Raw genomic sequence first — 12,045 nt, 5'->3', positions numbered from 1 at the left:
AACTTTCCAGAAATGTACAGTAGAACACACATCTTCGAATTGAGAATTAACAATACATATATTATTTCATTTAGGATACTGTTTTTCAAGCTTTTTCCAGAAAAGGTTACTCGTCAACATCTTGATCCACATTCAAATACAGAACACTGACATTCAAACAACTTTATCTTTAAACGTCTTAAACATTTTCTTGTTTACTTTTTACATACCATTTTAAGAAATCAACCGCAATATCTTCACCATAAATGAAAGTAAGAAAACTGGACATTTCTGTGTCATGATTGTATAACGAGTACTCTAGTCTAGGAATTCTATCCTGACATAGAGAAGACAAATGTGACATTCTGTTGTGTTGTCTACTAGCAAGTATTATCAACAAGAGAATTTAGGGATAGACTCAAAAATAGTAAAAAAAAAAAACATTGTACATGTGAGGAAACATATATGATTGTGAGCAACGTAAAGTCAAAGTAAAATTTCTGTGATTAACCACCATTACTACAGTCAATAAAAAAAATAACTTTTTATACATAATATATGCCATTTAGCTGACGCTTTTATCCAAAGCAATTTACATTGCAGTGAGTGCATACATTTCAGTATATACCTGTATAGCGCCATGCTCTACCAACTGATATCCGATATCGATATCTCAGTTATTGACAGCAACTGGCAGCAGACACATTGTCTAATATCGCCTAATGGATGAGGATAATCAGATTATATTGGAAATGTGTCAACTGCAAGTTGTTAAATAACTGGGATATGGACTTTAAAAAAGTGGGGACGAGAGTAGTTGAGGGTCGGTCCAGGGTCGGCAGGAGAGTCAGACAGGCATGTGGTCGGGCAGGCAGACGGGCAGTCAGACAGGCAGTGGGTCGAGCAGGCGGGGAGGTCCAGTAACAGGTAAGGGGCTAGGTCCATGGAAGGGTCGACGAGGGGGAAACCAAGGAGGACAAGGTATCTGGATGGGGCACAGGAGAACAGGGTCGGTTACAAGGAGGAAGACAAGACACCAGGAATTCGCAGGGGTTTCACAGGAGGGCTGAAGCGTCTGTAGGTCACGAGTGAGTACCATGAGACAGTACGATCTGGCACTGGAGTGATGTCCGGGCAGGGTTCTTGTAGGGTGCTGATTGGGGATGAGTTGCAGGTGTGCTGATAGATGATAGGGCGCAGATGCGTTGCCGACTGGGAGCTGGACGCTTCAAGATTCTTTATTTGTCATGTGCATACAAGTATACAGTGAAATGCAAAAGTGACAGTGCCACAGAGTAGTGCAACAATAAGTTTTAAAATAGAATAAAATAGAAGTTCTAAAAAATATGTGGGGGGACATGCAGCGTTCGGCCTGTAGAGGGAGCTACAGGACCGTGGCCAGGGTTACGTCAGCGAGGTTCCGTTGCACACCTGGTGCATCTCTCCCTCCCACCGCGGGAGCTACGCCGACGAACCCCAGCCCCGCGCTAGGGGGCGGGGGGCCGGCGCCCGGGAGGAGCCGAAGGACCGGAAGGGGAGAGGGCGAGGACGAGATGGCAGGGGCGCGCACATCCGGAGCCAGCCCTGGCCCCACAGGCAGCACCCCGAGCGACAGGGGGGGTGTGTTGGCGATGCGGACGGCCGGGCCATGTGCAGGCCGAGTGCCCCGGTGATGGAGGTGGGGCAGGTCGTCCGCATCGGCGACATACCGGGCCCTCCCCCCGGACCAGGAGCGGCGTATCGTGTTCCGGTAAGGATACAGCATGATACGCGCCAGGCGTTCTTGGATTCGGGCTGCATGCAGTCCATGATCCAGGAACGCCTGGTTCGACCGGGGGCATTGTTGAAGGCGTCGAGGGTGTTGGTGAAGTGTGTGCATGAAGACATTCACGAATATCCTGTGGTCGCTATCGAAATTCATTATGAGGGAAAAAAACATAGTGTACAGGCGGCGGTTAGCCCGCGCCTCATGCATCCCCTGATTCTAGGTGTAGATTGGGAGGGGTTTCCTCAAGCGGTAAAGAGGGCTAGAGGGGTGCGTGCATGACAGAGAGGGAGGTGTGAGGCGTGTAATGTGCTCTGTGCTGAGGCGGCGCCTCACGACACTGCCGGGGAGCCGGAGCCGGCGGGGGGGTCTCAACCCGAGATTTCCCCGCCGAACTATCCGCTGCTAGGCGACTTCCCCCTCGAGCAGTGTCGTGACGAGACCCTAAGATCGGCCTATGACCAAATGATAGCAATTGATGGTACTTTGGTACGGCCAGACACAGTGCGCGCCCACCCCTATTTTGCGATTATCAGCGACAGGTTATACAGAGTACGTCGTGACTCACATAGTCAGGAGGAAGTAACCCAGTTGTTGGTTCCCCGTAGCCGCCGGGAAATGGTCTTCCAGGCGGCTCATTTCAACCCCATGGCGGGCCATTTAGGGTATGATAAGACACTACACCGTATAATGGCTCGATTTTATTAGCCGGGAATTCGGGCAGAGGTGCGTAGGTGGTGCGCTTCTTGTCGCGAATGTCAGTTGGTAAATCCCCCAGCCATTCCACGGGCCCCCTTGCGGCACTCACCATTGGTCGAGAACCCCTTCGACCGCATAGCCATGGATATTATCGGGCCATTTGATCGGTGTACACAGGGATATCGATTTGTGTTGGTCTTGATAGATTACGCAACCCGATACCCCGAGGCAATACCGCTGCGCAATATTTCTGCCAGGAGTGTAGCGCAGGCATTGTTTCAAGTAATCTCCCGCCTGGGAATCCCGAAAGAAAATTGGGAGGAAGGGTCTAGCGGCAGTGAAAATGAGATTCAATACGTCCTGGACTTGCGCACAAAGCTCCACACCCTAGGGGTTATCTCACGCGAGCATTTGCAGCAAGCCCAGGAGCGTCAAAAGCGACTGTATGACAGGGGAACTAACCTGCGAGAATTTACACCGGGAGATAAGGTGCTCGTACTGTTACCCACCTCCAGCACGAAATTACTCGCGAAGTGGCAAGGGCCGTTTGTGGTCACACGTCGCATGGGGGACGTCGATTACGAGGTAGTACGCTCGGACCGGGGGGATAGCTTGCAGGTGTATCACGTAAATCTCCTAAAAAAATGGAACGACGTGGTCACTGTTGCTCTGGCTACAATAATTCCAGAGAGAGATGAGTTCGGTCCGGAAGTCCCAAAATCAAAAGTTAGCACTCCGGTCGGTATTGATAACCATCTCTCTGCTAGCCAGGCCACTGACGTTGCAGATTTGCAAGCTAAGTTCGCCGACGTGTTCTCTCCCCTGCCCGGTCGGACTACGCTTATCGACCACCATATAGAAACGCAGCCGGGTTTAACGGTGCGCACGCGTCCCTATAGGTTGCCGGTACACAAACGAGACATTGTGTGCAGGGAATTGGAAGCCATGCTGGAGCTAGGTGTGGTCGAGTCCCGCAGTGACTAGTGTAGCCCCATCGTGCTTGTCAACCAGCCGGATGGGGCTATACGGTTCTATGTGGATTATAGACGGGTTAATGCGGTCTCCAAGTTCGATGCCTTCCCGATGCCCCGGGTTGACGAGCTCTTGGACCGGCTTGGCACGGCCAAATATTTCACGACGTTGGATTGCACGAAGGGATACTGGCAGATTCCACTCTCGCCGGTATCCCGGGAGAAGACTGCATTCTCCACTCCGCTCGGGCTATTCCAGTTCACGGTGCTCCCTTTCGGGTTGTTCGGAGCCCCAGCCACTTTTCAGCGCCTCATGGACCGGATTCTGCGGCCACACTCTGCCTATGCTGCGGCCTACCTGGATGACATTGTCATTCACAGTGACACCTGGGCGCGGCATGTGCAGAGTGTGGCTGCTGTTCTGCGGTCCCTGAGGCAGGCGGGGCTGATGGCCAACCCGAAGAAGTGCGTGATCGGGCAGAGGGAGATACCGGTATCTGGGGTACCACTTGGGTCGGGGGGAGGTGCGGCCGCAGATTGAAAAGACTGCGGCCATCGCCGCCTCTCCGTGGCCCAAGACGAAGAAGGAGGTGAGGGCCTTCCTGGCTATTACCGGCAGTTCGTGCCGGGATTTTCAGATCTGGCCAGTCCCTTGACGGTCCAATGGTCGGGCCAGTGCCAGGGGTCGTTCGAGACCCTTAAGGGAGCTCTTTGTGGAGAAACGGTCCTGTATGTGCCTGATTTTAACCTCCCTTTCTCCCTACAGACGGACGCGTCGGATAGAGGCCTGGGAGCAGTGCTGACCCAGCGGGTGGAGGGGGCTGACCGGCCGGTGCTGTACCTGAGCCGCAAACTATCGGTGAGGGAGGGCCGGTACAGCACGGTGGAGAAGGAGTGCCTGGCCATCAAGTGGGCGGTCGGCGCCCTCCGCTACTACCTGCTGGGTCGCGCTTTCACCCTCTACTCCGACCATGCTCCCCTCCAGTGGCTCCACCGCATGAAGGATGTGAACGCGAGGATCACCCGGTGGTATCTCGCGTTGCGGCCCTTCAACTTTTCCTTAATCAGCCTCTCAAAGCACTTCATGACCACTGAGGTTAGAGCCACTGTCTGTAGTCATTCAAGCAGGCTGGGGAGGTGATCTTGGGCACAGGGACAATGGAGGATCTTTTAAAACAGGTGGGAACTACTGAATTAGCCAATGATAGGTTGAATATGGTAGTGAACACAGGAGCTAGCTGGTTAGCACAGGTCTTACGTACTCTCCCAGGTATGCCATCCGGGCCAGTAGCTTTCCTAGTATTCATCTTCAGCAGAGCCCTCCTCACGTCGTGTTCCGTCACGGAGAGTGCTGAACTCCCATCAGCCGTGCTAGCCAGCACTCTGACGTTGTTGTTGTTAGCCGGCGCGCTAGCGGTGGTATTGCCAGTCTCAAACCGTGCATAAAAAGAGTTCAGGTCTTCGGCTAGGGAGGCATCTGCACTTCCGGTTGAGGGGTGTGTGTTCCGGTAGACTCCAGCGATGGTCGCCGGGACCGCAAGGTGGTGCCAGAGGGCTGGTTAGGAGGGGGAACCGTAACATCTTGTGTGGAATAAGTAATTTTTATCAGAGAGAAATACAAAATGTAATATGTACACATCCATATTACCTATGTTTTGCTTGTTGAAAGTCTTGAAAAGAAAATGATCCTTTTTTTCCTAATAAAGATGAACTTTTCAAGCTGTAGCTGTTTGAGGTTTAGCTCCACAGTATCCTCATACTAGAGTATGGTGCCTGTGCTTCCTCAGCCTCAATGAAAAAGCAACAGTTCAGACAATTGATGCGTCCAGATATGAGGTATTTAATTGTGAGACAATTGGCCATGTACCTAATGTAAGTATCTAAGTAATACTGCATGTTTCTGTGGATATTGGCACTAATGTTGGTCTACTATACTATAGAAATCAATTATTGAACTATTGAATAAGCGTACGTTTGTATGTCATCAACTACTTGTCTGTCTGGAGTTTTGCTTAACATTGTTTTGCCGCAACAAAGTTCACTTTGAAATAATTTGTACACATAATATGCTTTCGTTTCAAATCTAAATTTTTTTGTTTATGTTGTTTTAATATTTGGCAGATTAATGTTACTGTTTGATAATGCACTGTTAACCATGAAGTCTAATGATACAATAACGTTGGATAGAGAGAGAGAGGGAGAGAGAGAGAGAGAGAAAGAGAGAGGGGGGGTGAAGGGAGAGAGTTATAGAGAGAGAGAGAGAGAGAGTTTAAAGCCAATTCAATGTATTACAATTAGAATAATGTTAATATGATGAGAGTCTGGGGTTCTTTCTATTCCAAATTGCGACACCCCCTTCCCTGGCTCCCTCCTATCAAGTGAGCCCTTCACCGACGTTTTGATGACATCTCTGTGAGTGAGCCCTACCTGAGCGAAGGCGGTTGAGCGAGGGATAGCCCGAACTGCCGTTAGTGGTCACTGTTTCATACCTGTCTGGGTACGTCAAAAGACAGGTATGAAACAGCAACCACTAACGGTTGTTTGAACGTGTTGAATGAATTGCAATAAATTCTGGGATAGCCTTTGTGCCAAAGGGATGTTTTTTTGTTGACTTGGTGAGCAGGAAATTTGGAGGGGATAGAATTCATCCCTTCCCTTGCTTTACAACGGAATAGAAACGCCGTGCCCGTTCACCGCCATCTTACATCTGTTACACTGGAACGTCTGAGGAACCAAATGACGGCACAAAGCGAGGGTAGGGTTTAGCCCGAAAGCGTATTTAATAATAATAATAATAATAATAATAATAATAAGGAGAGGGGTAGGGGAGAGAAGGATAATCCAAGGGGTCGTCAGGGTCCGGTCCAGGGGTCGATAGCGGGAGGTCCAGTGTTCAGGCAAGGGGGGAAAGAGCCATGGGATAATCCGTAGGGGTAGTCGTCGGGGTCCGGTCCAGGGTACGTTAACGGGGAATCCAGTAGTAAAGAGGGGTAGGTCCGTGGAAGGGTAAACAAGGGAGTCCAAGGGAGACGAGGGTTCTGGAGGGGCACAGGAGAACAAGGTGAGTCACAAGAGAAAAGACAAGACACAAGGAACAGCTAGGAAAACTCGGGAGGGCTAGAAGCGTCGTGGAAAGGTTTACCGTAAGTCACAATACGATCTGGCACTGGAATGATGACCGGGCAGGGTTCTTATACGGTGCTGATTGGGGATGGGTCACAGGTGTGCTGATTGGCAATAGGGTGCAGGTGCATTGCCGACTGGGAGCTGGACGCTCCAGCGATGATCACCGGGGCCTCAAGGTGGTGCCAGAGGGTTGGTTAGGAGGGGGAACCGTAACAACATCAGGGCAAAAACAGGGGCTGTGTTCCAAAATGTGTTATTGCGCTCTATTTAGAGCATATCCATACTTGGGATACACTCTAGATAGAGTGCAAGAAGGCATTTTGGAACACAAAATGAGTGAAGGGAAGGGAACTGAAGCACACATTTCTTTCGAAATGGAAAGGAGCCCTTGATGTACCCAGACAGGTATGAAACAGCGACCACTAATGGCAGTTCGGGCTAGCAGCTCCTTCTCTCAACCTCTCACCAACACTGCTACCACTCCTCCCAAACCCACTGCGCTACACTCTGTCTCTGGTTTATCAGCTCTTTCCTCCCTCTCCCCTGATGATGTTCTAAAACTGGTCACATCCAAGCGGGCAACCACCTGCCCCCTCGATCCTATCCCCTCCCCCTTTCTCCAATCCATCTCCAAAGACCTCCTTCCGTTCCTTACAACCTTAATAAATTCCTCTCTATCCACAGGATCTGTCCCAGCTGCCTTCAAGACAGTGTAGTGTTCACCTTGCAGTTTCTCATGTGAAGTTTCATCAGGTGGACTTTTAAATAGTTTTAAAAACTACACACACATACAGACACACACATACAGACACACAAGATCTGTGTAGCATCCCTCCAGTGTGTCCTCTCTGTCCTGCCCTTCTTCTGACTCTCTCAGTGTTAGGAAGAACAACTACTTCCTCAGCTTGTGTGAGGTCAAAACGTACCCCTTTACAATGCATCTAGAATTCACAATATTCTCATATATTCATGTGATGTCTATCTTGCATATTCCTACACATACTCTAAATCCAAACACACACACACAACTCTGTCACTCACTTCTCCACAGATGCCTCTGAGGGAGCCAGCATACAGGAGGTTATTACACACACACACACAGGCGCCCTCGGCATAGCCAACTGGTGCTTGGAGCAGGATTTGTGTAAGAGTGAATGGCCACTGGGGGGCTGGGGCTAAGTGTCCAGGGGGGCTCGGAGGTCATTACTGGGCTAATGGAACCATATGGACACAAACAAACACACACACTGCTCTCTTTCTTTCTCTCTCTCTCTCTGCCCCTAATCAGGTCAGGAGAGGCTGTTCCTGCTCGGCTGAGGAGGAACAGCTGACGTCTCCACGCTTGGAGCAGCTCACTGATAGTAGCTCGCAGGCCGTATGTGATCGCCTGCTTTGGTCCGGCCCGATCAGAAAACGATGCATTGACCATGTTACGGCTGTAGTGTGTTGTGTGTGTGTGTTTTTGTTGTTCCCTGTGCCTCTTCCCAGGTTACTGCCCTTTCCCTTCCAAGTGCACACACCTGCTCTCACCTGGTCGTCAAGGGTGGACTATAAAAGGCTGGGAGGAACTCATAGATGGTGCCAGTGGGCCACTCAGCAAACCTATTGTGTTGTGTGTTTTGCTGTAGCGCTCTCTTACTACGGTGGTAGTGTGTACCAGTGTCGGTAATTCTGACTCTCTTTGAGAGTGTGTGTTTAATTACTGTGTTAACTTTATTTTGCCATAATTGCTACTTTTTGTCAAATCAGTCCCCTTTCCTTTGTTATATCAGTCCCCAGTCCGCTTTCTCCCCTTTTTGGGAAAGTAGTTTTCAGTTTGTGTTTGCAAGTTCTGAACTTAATGGTTGCAACTGGGACACAATGTACAGGTCACTCTGTATGTTACACCAGGTTATCTGGTTACAATTCAGCATGACTATTTAAACCGTTTATAGGGCAGTCCTCTTATTTTCAAGAGAGAAATAGCTACTATTTTGAAGTACTGTCACAAACGAGGAACTGGGTTTGACAGCTCTCTCATGCTATCTTTACTCAGTGTTTGGTCAAAACTATCAAATGATATACAACATCTACAAATGATCGGTAGATAGCTATGGCCAGCTGCTGCCTCGAAGAAAAAGAGAAAGATGCATATCACATAGCGCTAGCAACTTACTTCAAAGGTGATGCTGCTAACTAGCTACACAAGCTAGCTAGCTAGCTAGCTATATGGTCGTTTTTGATACTGTCATGACTGGCTAACATAGAGCTACCTAGCTAGCTAGCTCCACACCAGTGTGGCTTTGTTGTAAGCTTGAAACAACTTGTAGTTTAAACACAGAGAGTACACAGTTTGCTATATGCTGTGTTGCTGTTTATTAAGATATCTATTTTCATTCCGCAGCAGGCCAGGGGGTTGTGTTTTATGTTTTTTAAAAGTGAATGCCATCTTTGTTATTACTATAGTATAGACAAGCATGAATAAACAATTTATGTGAATTATTTGTTTATGACTACTTATTATGAATCATGCAATGTTGGATCACTTTACTTGATGTCCCCTATAAACATGCATTACTGTTCATAATTGCTTATGAAAGGTAAGCCTACTTCACCAACTTCAGTGCCTTATTTTAGATGTCACATTAATTATGCATATTTACAAATGTTTGTAACTTAATAATTAATGTTTAACTCATTCATAAATGGTAAATGGTGTTACACTTGTTACGGTTCCCCCTCCTAACCAGCCCTCAGGCACCACCTCGAGGCGGCGGCGGTCATCGCTGGAGCGTCCTCCTCCCAGTCGACAGCGCACCTGGACCCGATCCCCAATCAACGCACCTGCAACCCATCCCCAATCGATGGCCTACTTAAACCCTGCCTGAGCTTCAGTCCAGTGCCAGAACGTACTGTGACCATACGGTAACCTCTTGAGTATTCTCATCGTTATGCTTCAGCCCTCCAGTGTTTTCTTTCCGTCTCCTCGTCGTTGCCTCACCCCTTGTCTCCTATGTTTTCCTTCTGCAGTCCCGACCTCCTTGGTTTCCCCTCGTCGACCCTCCCACGGACCTAGCCCCTTGCCTGTTACTGGAACTCCCCGCCTGCTCGACCCACTGCCTGTCCGACTACCCGTCTGCTTGCCCAACCACCTGCCTGTCTGACTACCCGTCTGCTTGCCCGACCACCTGCCTGTCTGACTACCCGTTCACCTGCCCATTTGACTACCCGTATTCCTGCTGACCCTGGACCGACCCTCAACCACTCTCTTCGGATTCTCCACTCGTCCCCATTCCCCAATTATTATTATTATAATTAAAGACGCCTTCGGGCAATCTCGCTTTTCTCCGCTCCCTGTGCCGTTATTGGTTCCACACGAACGTCCTCGCGCAACAACACTTTACATTCAGGTCACATTTCATCAGTTAGAAATACTGGTAACCCATTAATAAATGTTGGTAAGTCATTCATAAAAGATCAACGGTGTTACACTTTACATTAATGTCAATTTTTTTTACATTTTTAAATGTTGATAATTCATTAATAAATGGTCAACGGAGTCATATTTCATCAGTTATACATGGTACCTCAGAGGTTTTCTCCATAAGTACATGGGATAGAAGAGTACTCACGTGACTTAATTATAAATGTGGTCTATTCCAGTGAGGGGTGTTGTGAATGTGGCAGTGGAGCTAAATGAACAAAAGAAGACACTCCCACTGTAGCGGCCTTCCAAAGTTTCTTAAAATCCAAATTAAGGCCGTGGATCGGGTGAACAGGTGGTCCCTTTCAAACACACTTCCGACACTTTCTTTAGAAAAATATATCCATTTATTGCCACAAAAGATGAATCAAAATGTCTTGATAATTCCAGCAATATTGTAAGGTAAACGAAAGTTAACTTAGATATTCCACAGATGATCAAAAGCTTTCAAAAGTGGTCAAAAAATTGTTTGCCACCACCGTCACCTGACCCGACATTTGCGTTACCCATTTCCAATCAACCCAAAGTGACGTATATTCCATCTTTACCGTAAAACTAAGAGTAAACAGTCATATACATTCAAAATCGTACCAAATACCATATACATTCAAAATCACTAAAGAATTATTATAGAATAACTAAAGAATAATATTCTTAAGGGCATGATTATGCATGTTAATATCAATATCAAAATGGCTACGACATTCCGGCCCCTAATTCTTGTATTACAAGCAATTACAACAAAGCATCAGTAGCCATTACAATGCACAATGCAGTATTAAACAAATGCATGATCTAATGGATTTAACACGTTATCAACTAGATATAATAGTCCATATTACTTGCAAAAAATACCAATTTTCCCTTCCTTTTTTTTTTTTAGAAAAACAGTCCATAGATGTCTTTGAAAATCCAAAAAGGTAAAAAAACAGATAAAGACAAATGTCGAGGGACAAATGCTCCATGTGATTGATGCTAATGGACTGTAGGCTTGTGTTCAAAAAGGTGTATGTTGCATAATGAGGTGTAAAGCATGTCAGTAAATGAGCATCAGTGTGTGCAGAGTCAGGGGTTCCAGAACTCAGTTGAAGGCAGACATTCACTGTTGCCTTTACACTGCCTCCATCAGGAAACAGATCTTGTTGATGGGTTTTTCTAATTCACTTGTCCGTGTTTTGACACGAACACGGCGAACAAATCCTTTAGAATCTGCCATGGCTTCAGTGATGCGTCCAATGGGCCAAGAATTTCTTGGTGCAGATTCATCCATGATGAGCACAACATCTCCAACAGCAAAGTTCCTGTGAATCTTATTCCATTTTTGTCGCTCTTGCAACATGGGGAGGTACTCCCTCACCCACCTTTTCCAGAATAGGTCCATGATGTACTGAACTTGCGTCCAACGCCTCCGAACATACAAGTCCTTTTTCTGGAATAAACCAGGCGGCAGGATTGGTTTGCCCTTTAGTTGGAGTAAATGGTTGGGGGTTAAAGCTTCAATGTCATTAGGATCATTTGAAGAGGGGGTGATAGGGCGGTCATTCAATATCGCCTCCACTTCACAAAAAACTGTCTGCAATGCTTCATCATCTAATACTTGCTGCTTTACCACTGAACATAGCACTTTTTTTACTTCCTGCACCAAGCGCTCCCACACGCCTCCATGATGGGCTCCATATGGGGGGTTGAAGGTCCATCTTATGCCATCCTGTGTTAAACTGTTTTGGATTTTGCTTTGATTCAGTTCTGAGATGGCTTGCTTTAGTTCACGATTTGAGCTGACAAAGTTTGTTCCATTGTCTGACCGGATTTCCTTAACTTGCCCTCTGCGGCAAATTAATCTTCTTATTGCATTTATACAGGAATCTGTATCAAGAGAATGCGCCACCTCCAGGTGGACTGCACGACAAGTAAGGCAGGTGAACAGGACTCCATACCTTTTTACAAAGCTCCTGCCTCTCTTTACTTCCATTGGTCCGAAGTAATCCACGCCAACGTGTGAATGGTGGAAGATCCGCTAAGACTCTGTCAGCAGGAAGATC

The sequence above is a fragment of the Argentina silus genome (assembly GCF_951799395.1).
Source record: "Argentina silus genome assembly, chromosome: Y".
NCBI classification, from domain to species: domain Eukaryota; kingdom Metazoa; phylum Chordata; class Actinopteri; order Argentiniformes; family Argentinidae; genus Argentina; species Argentina silus.
This window is presented reverse-complemented; position numbering follows the sequence as displayed.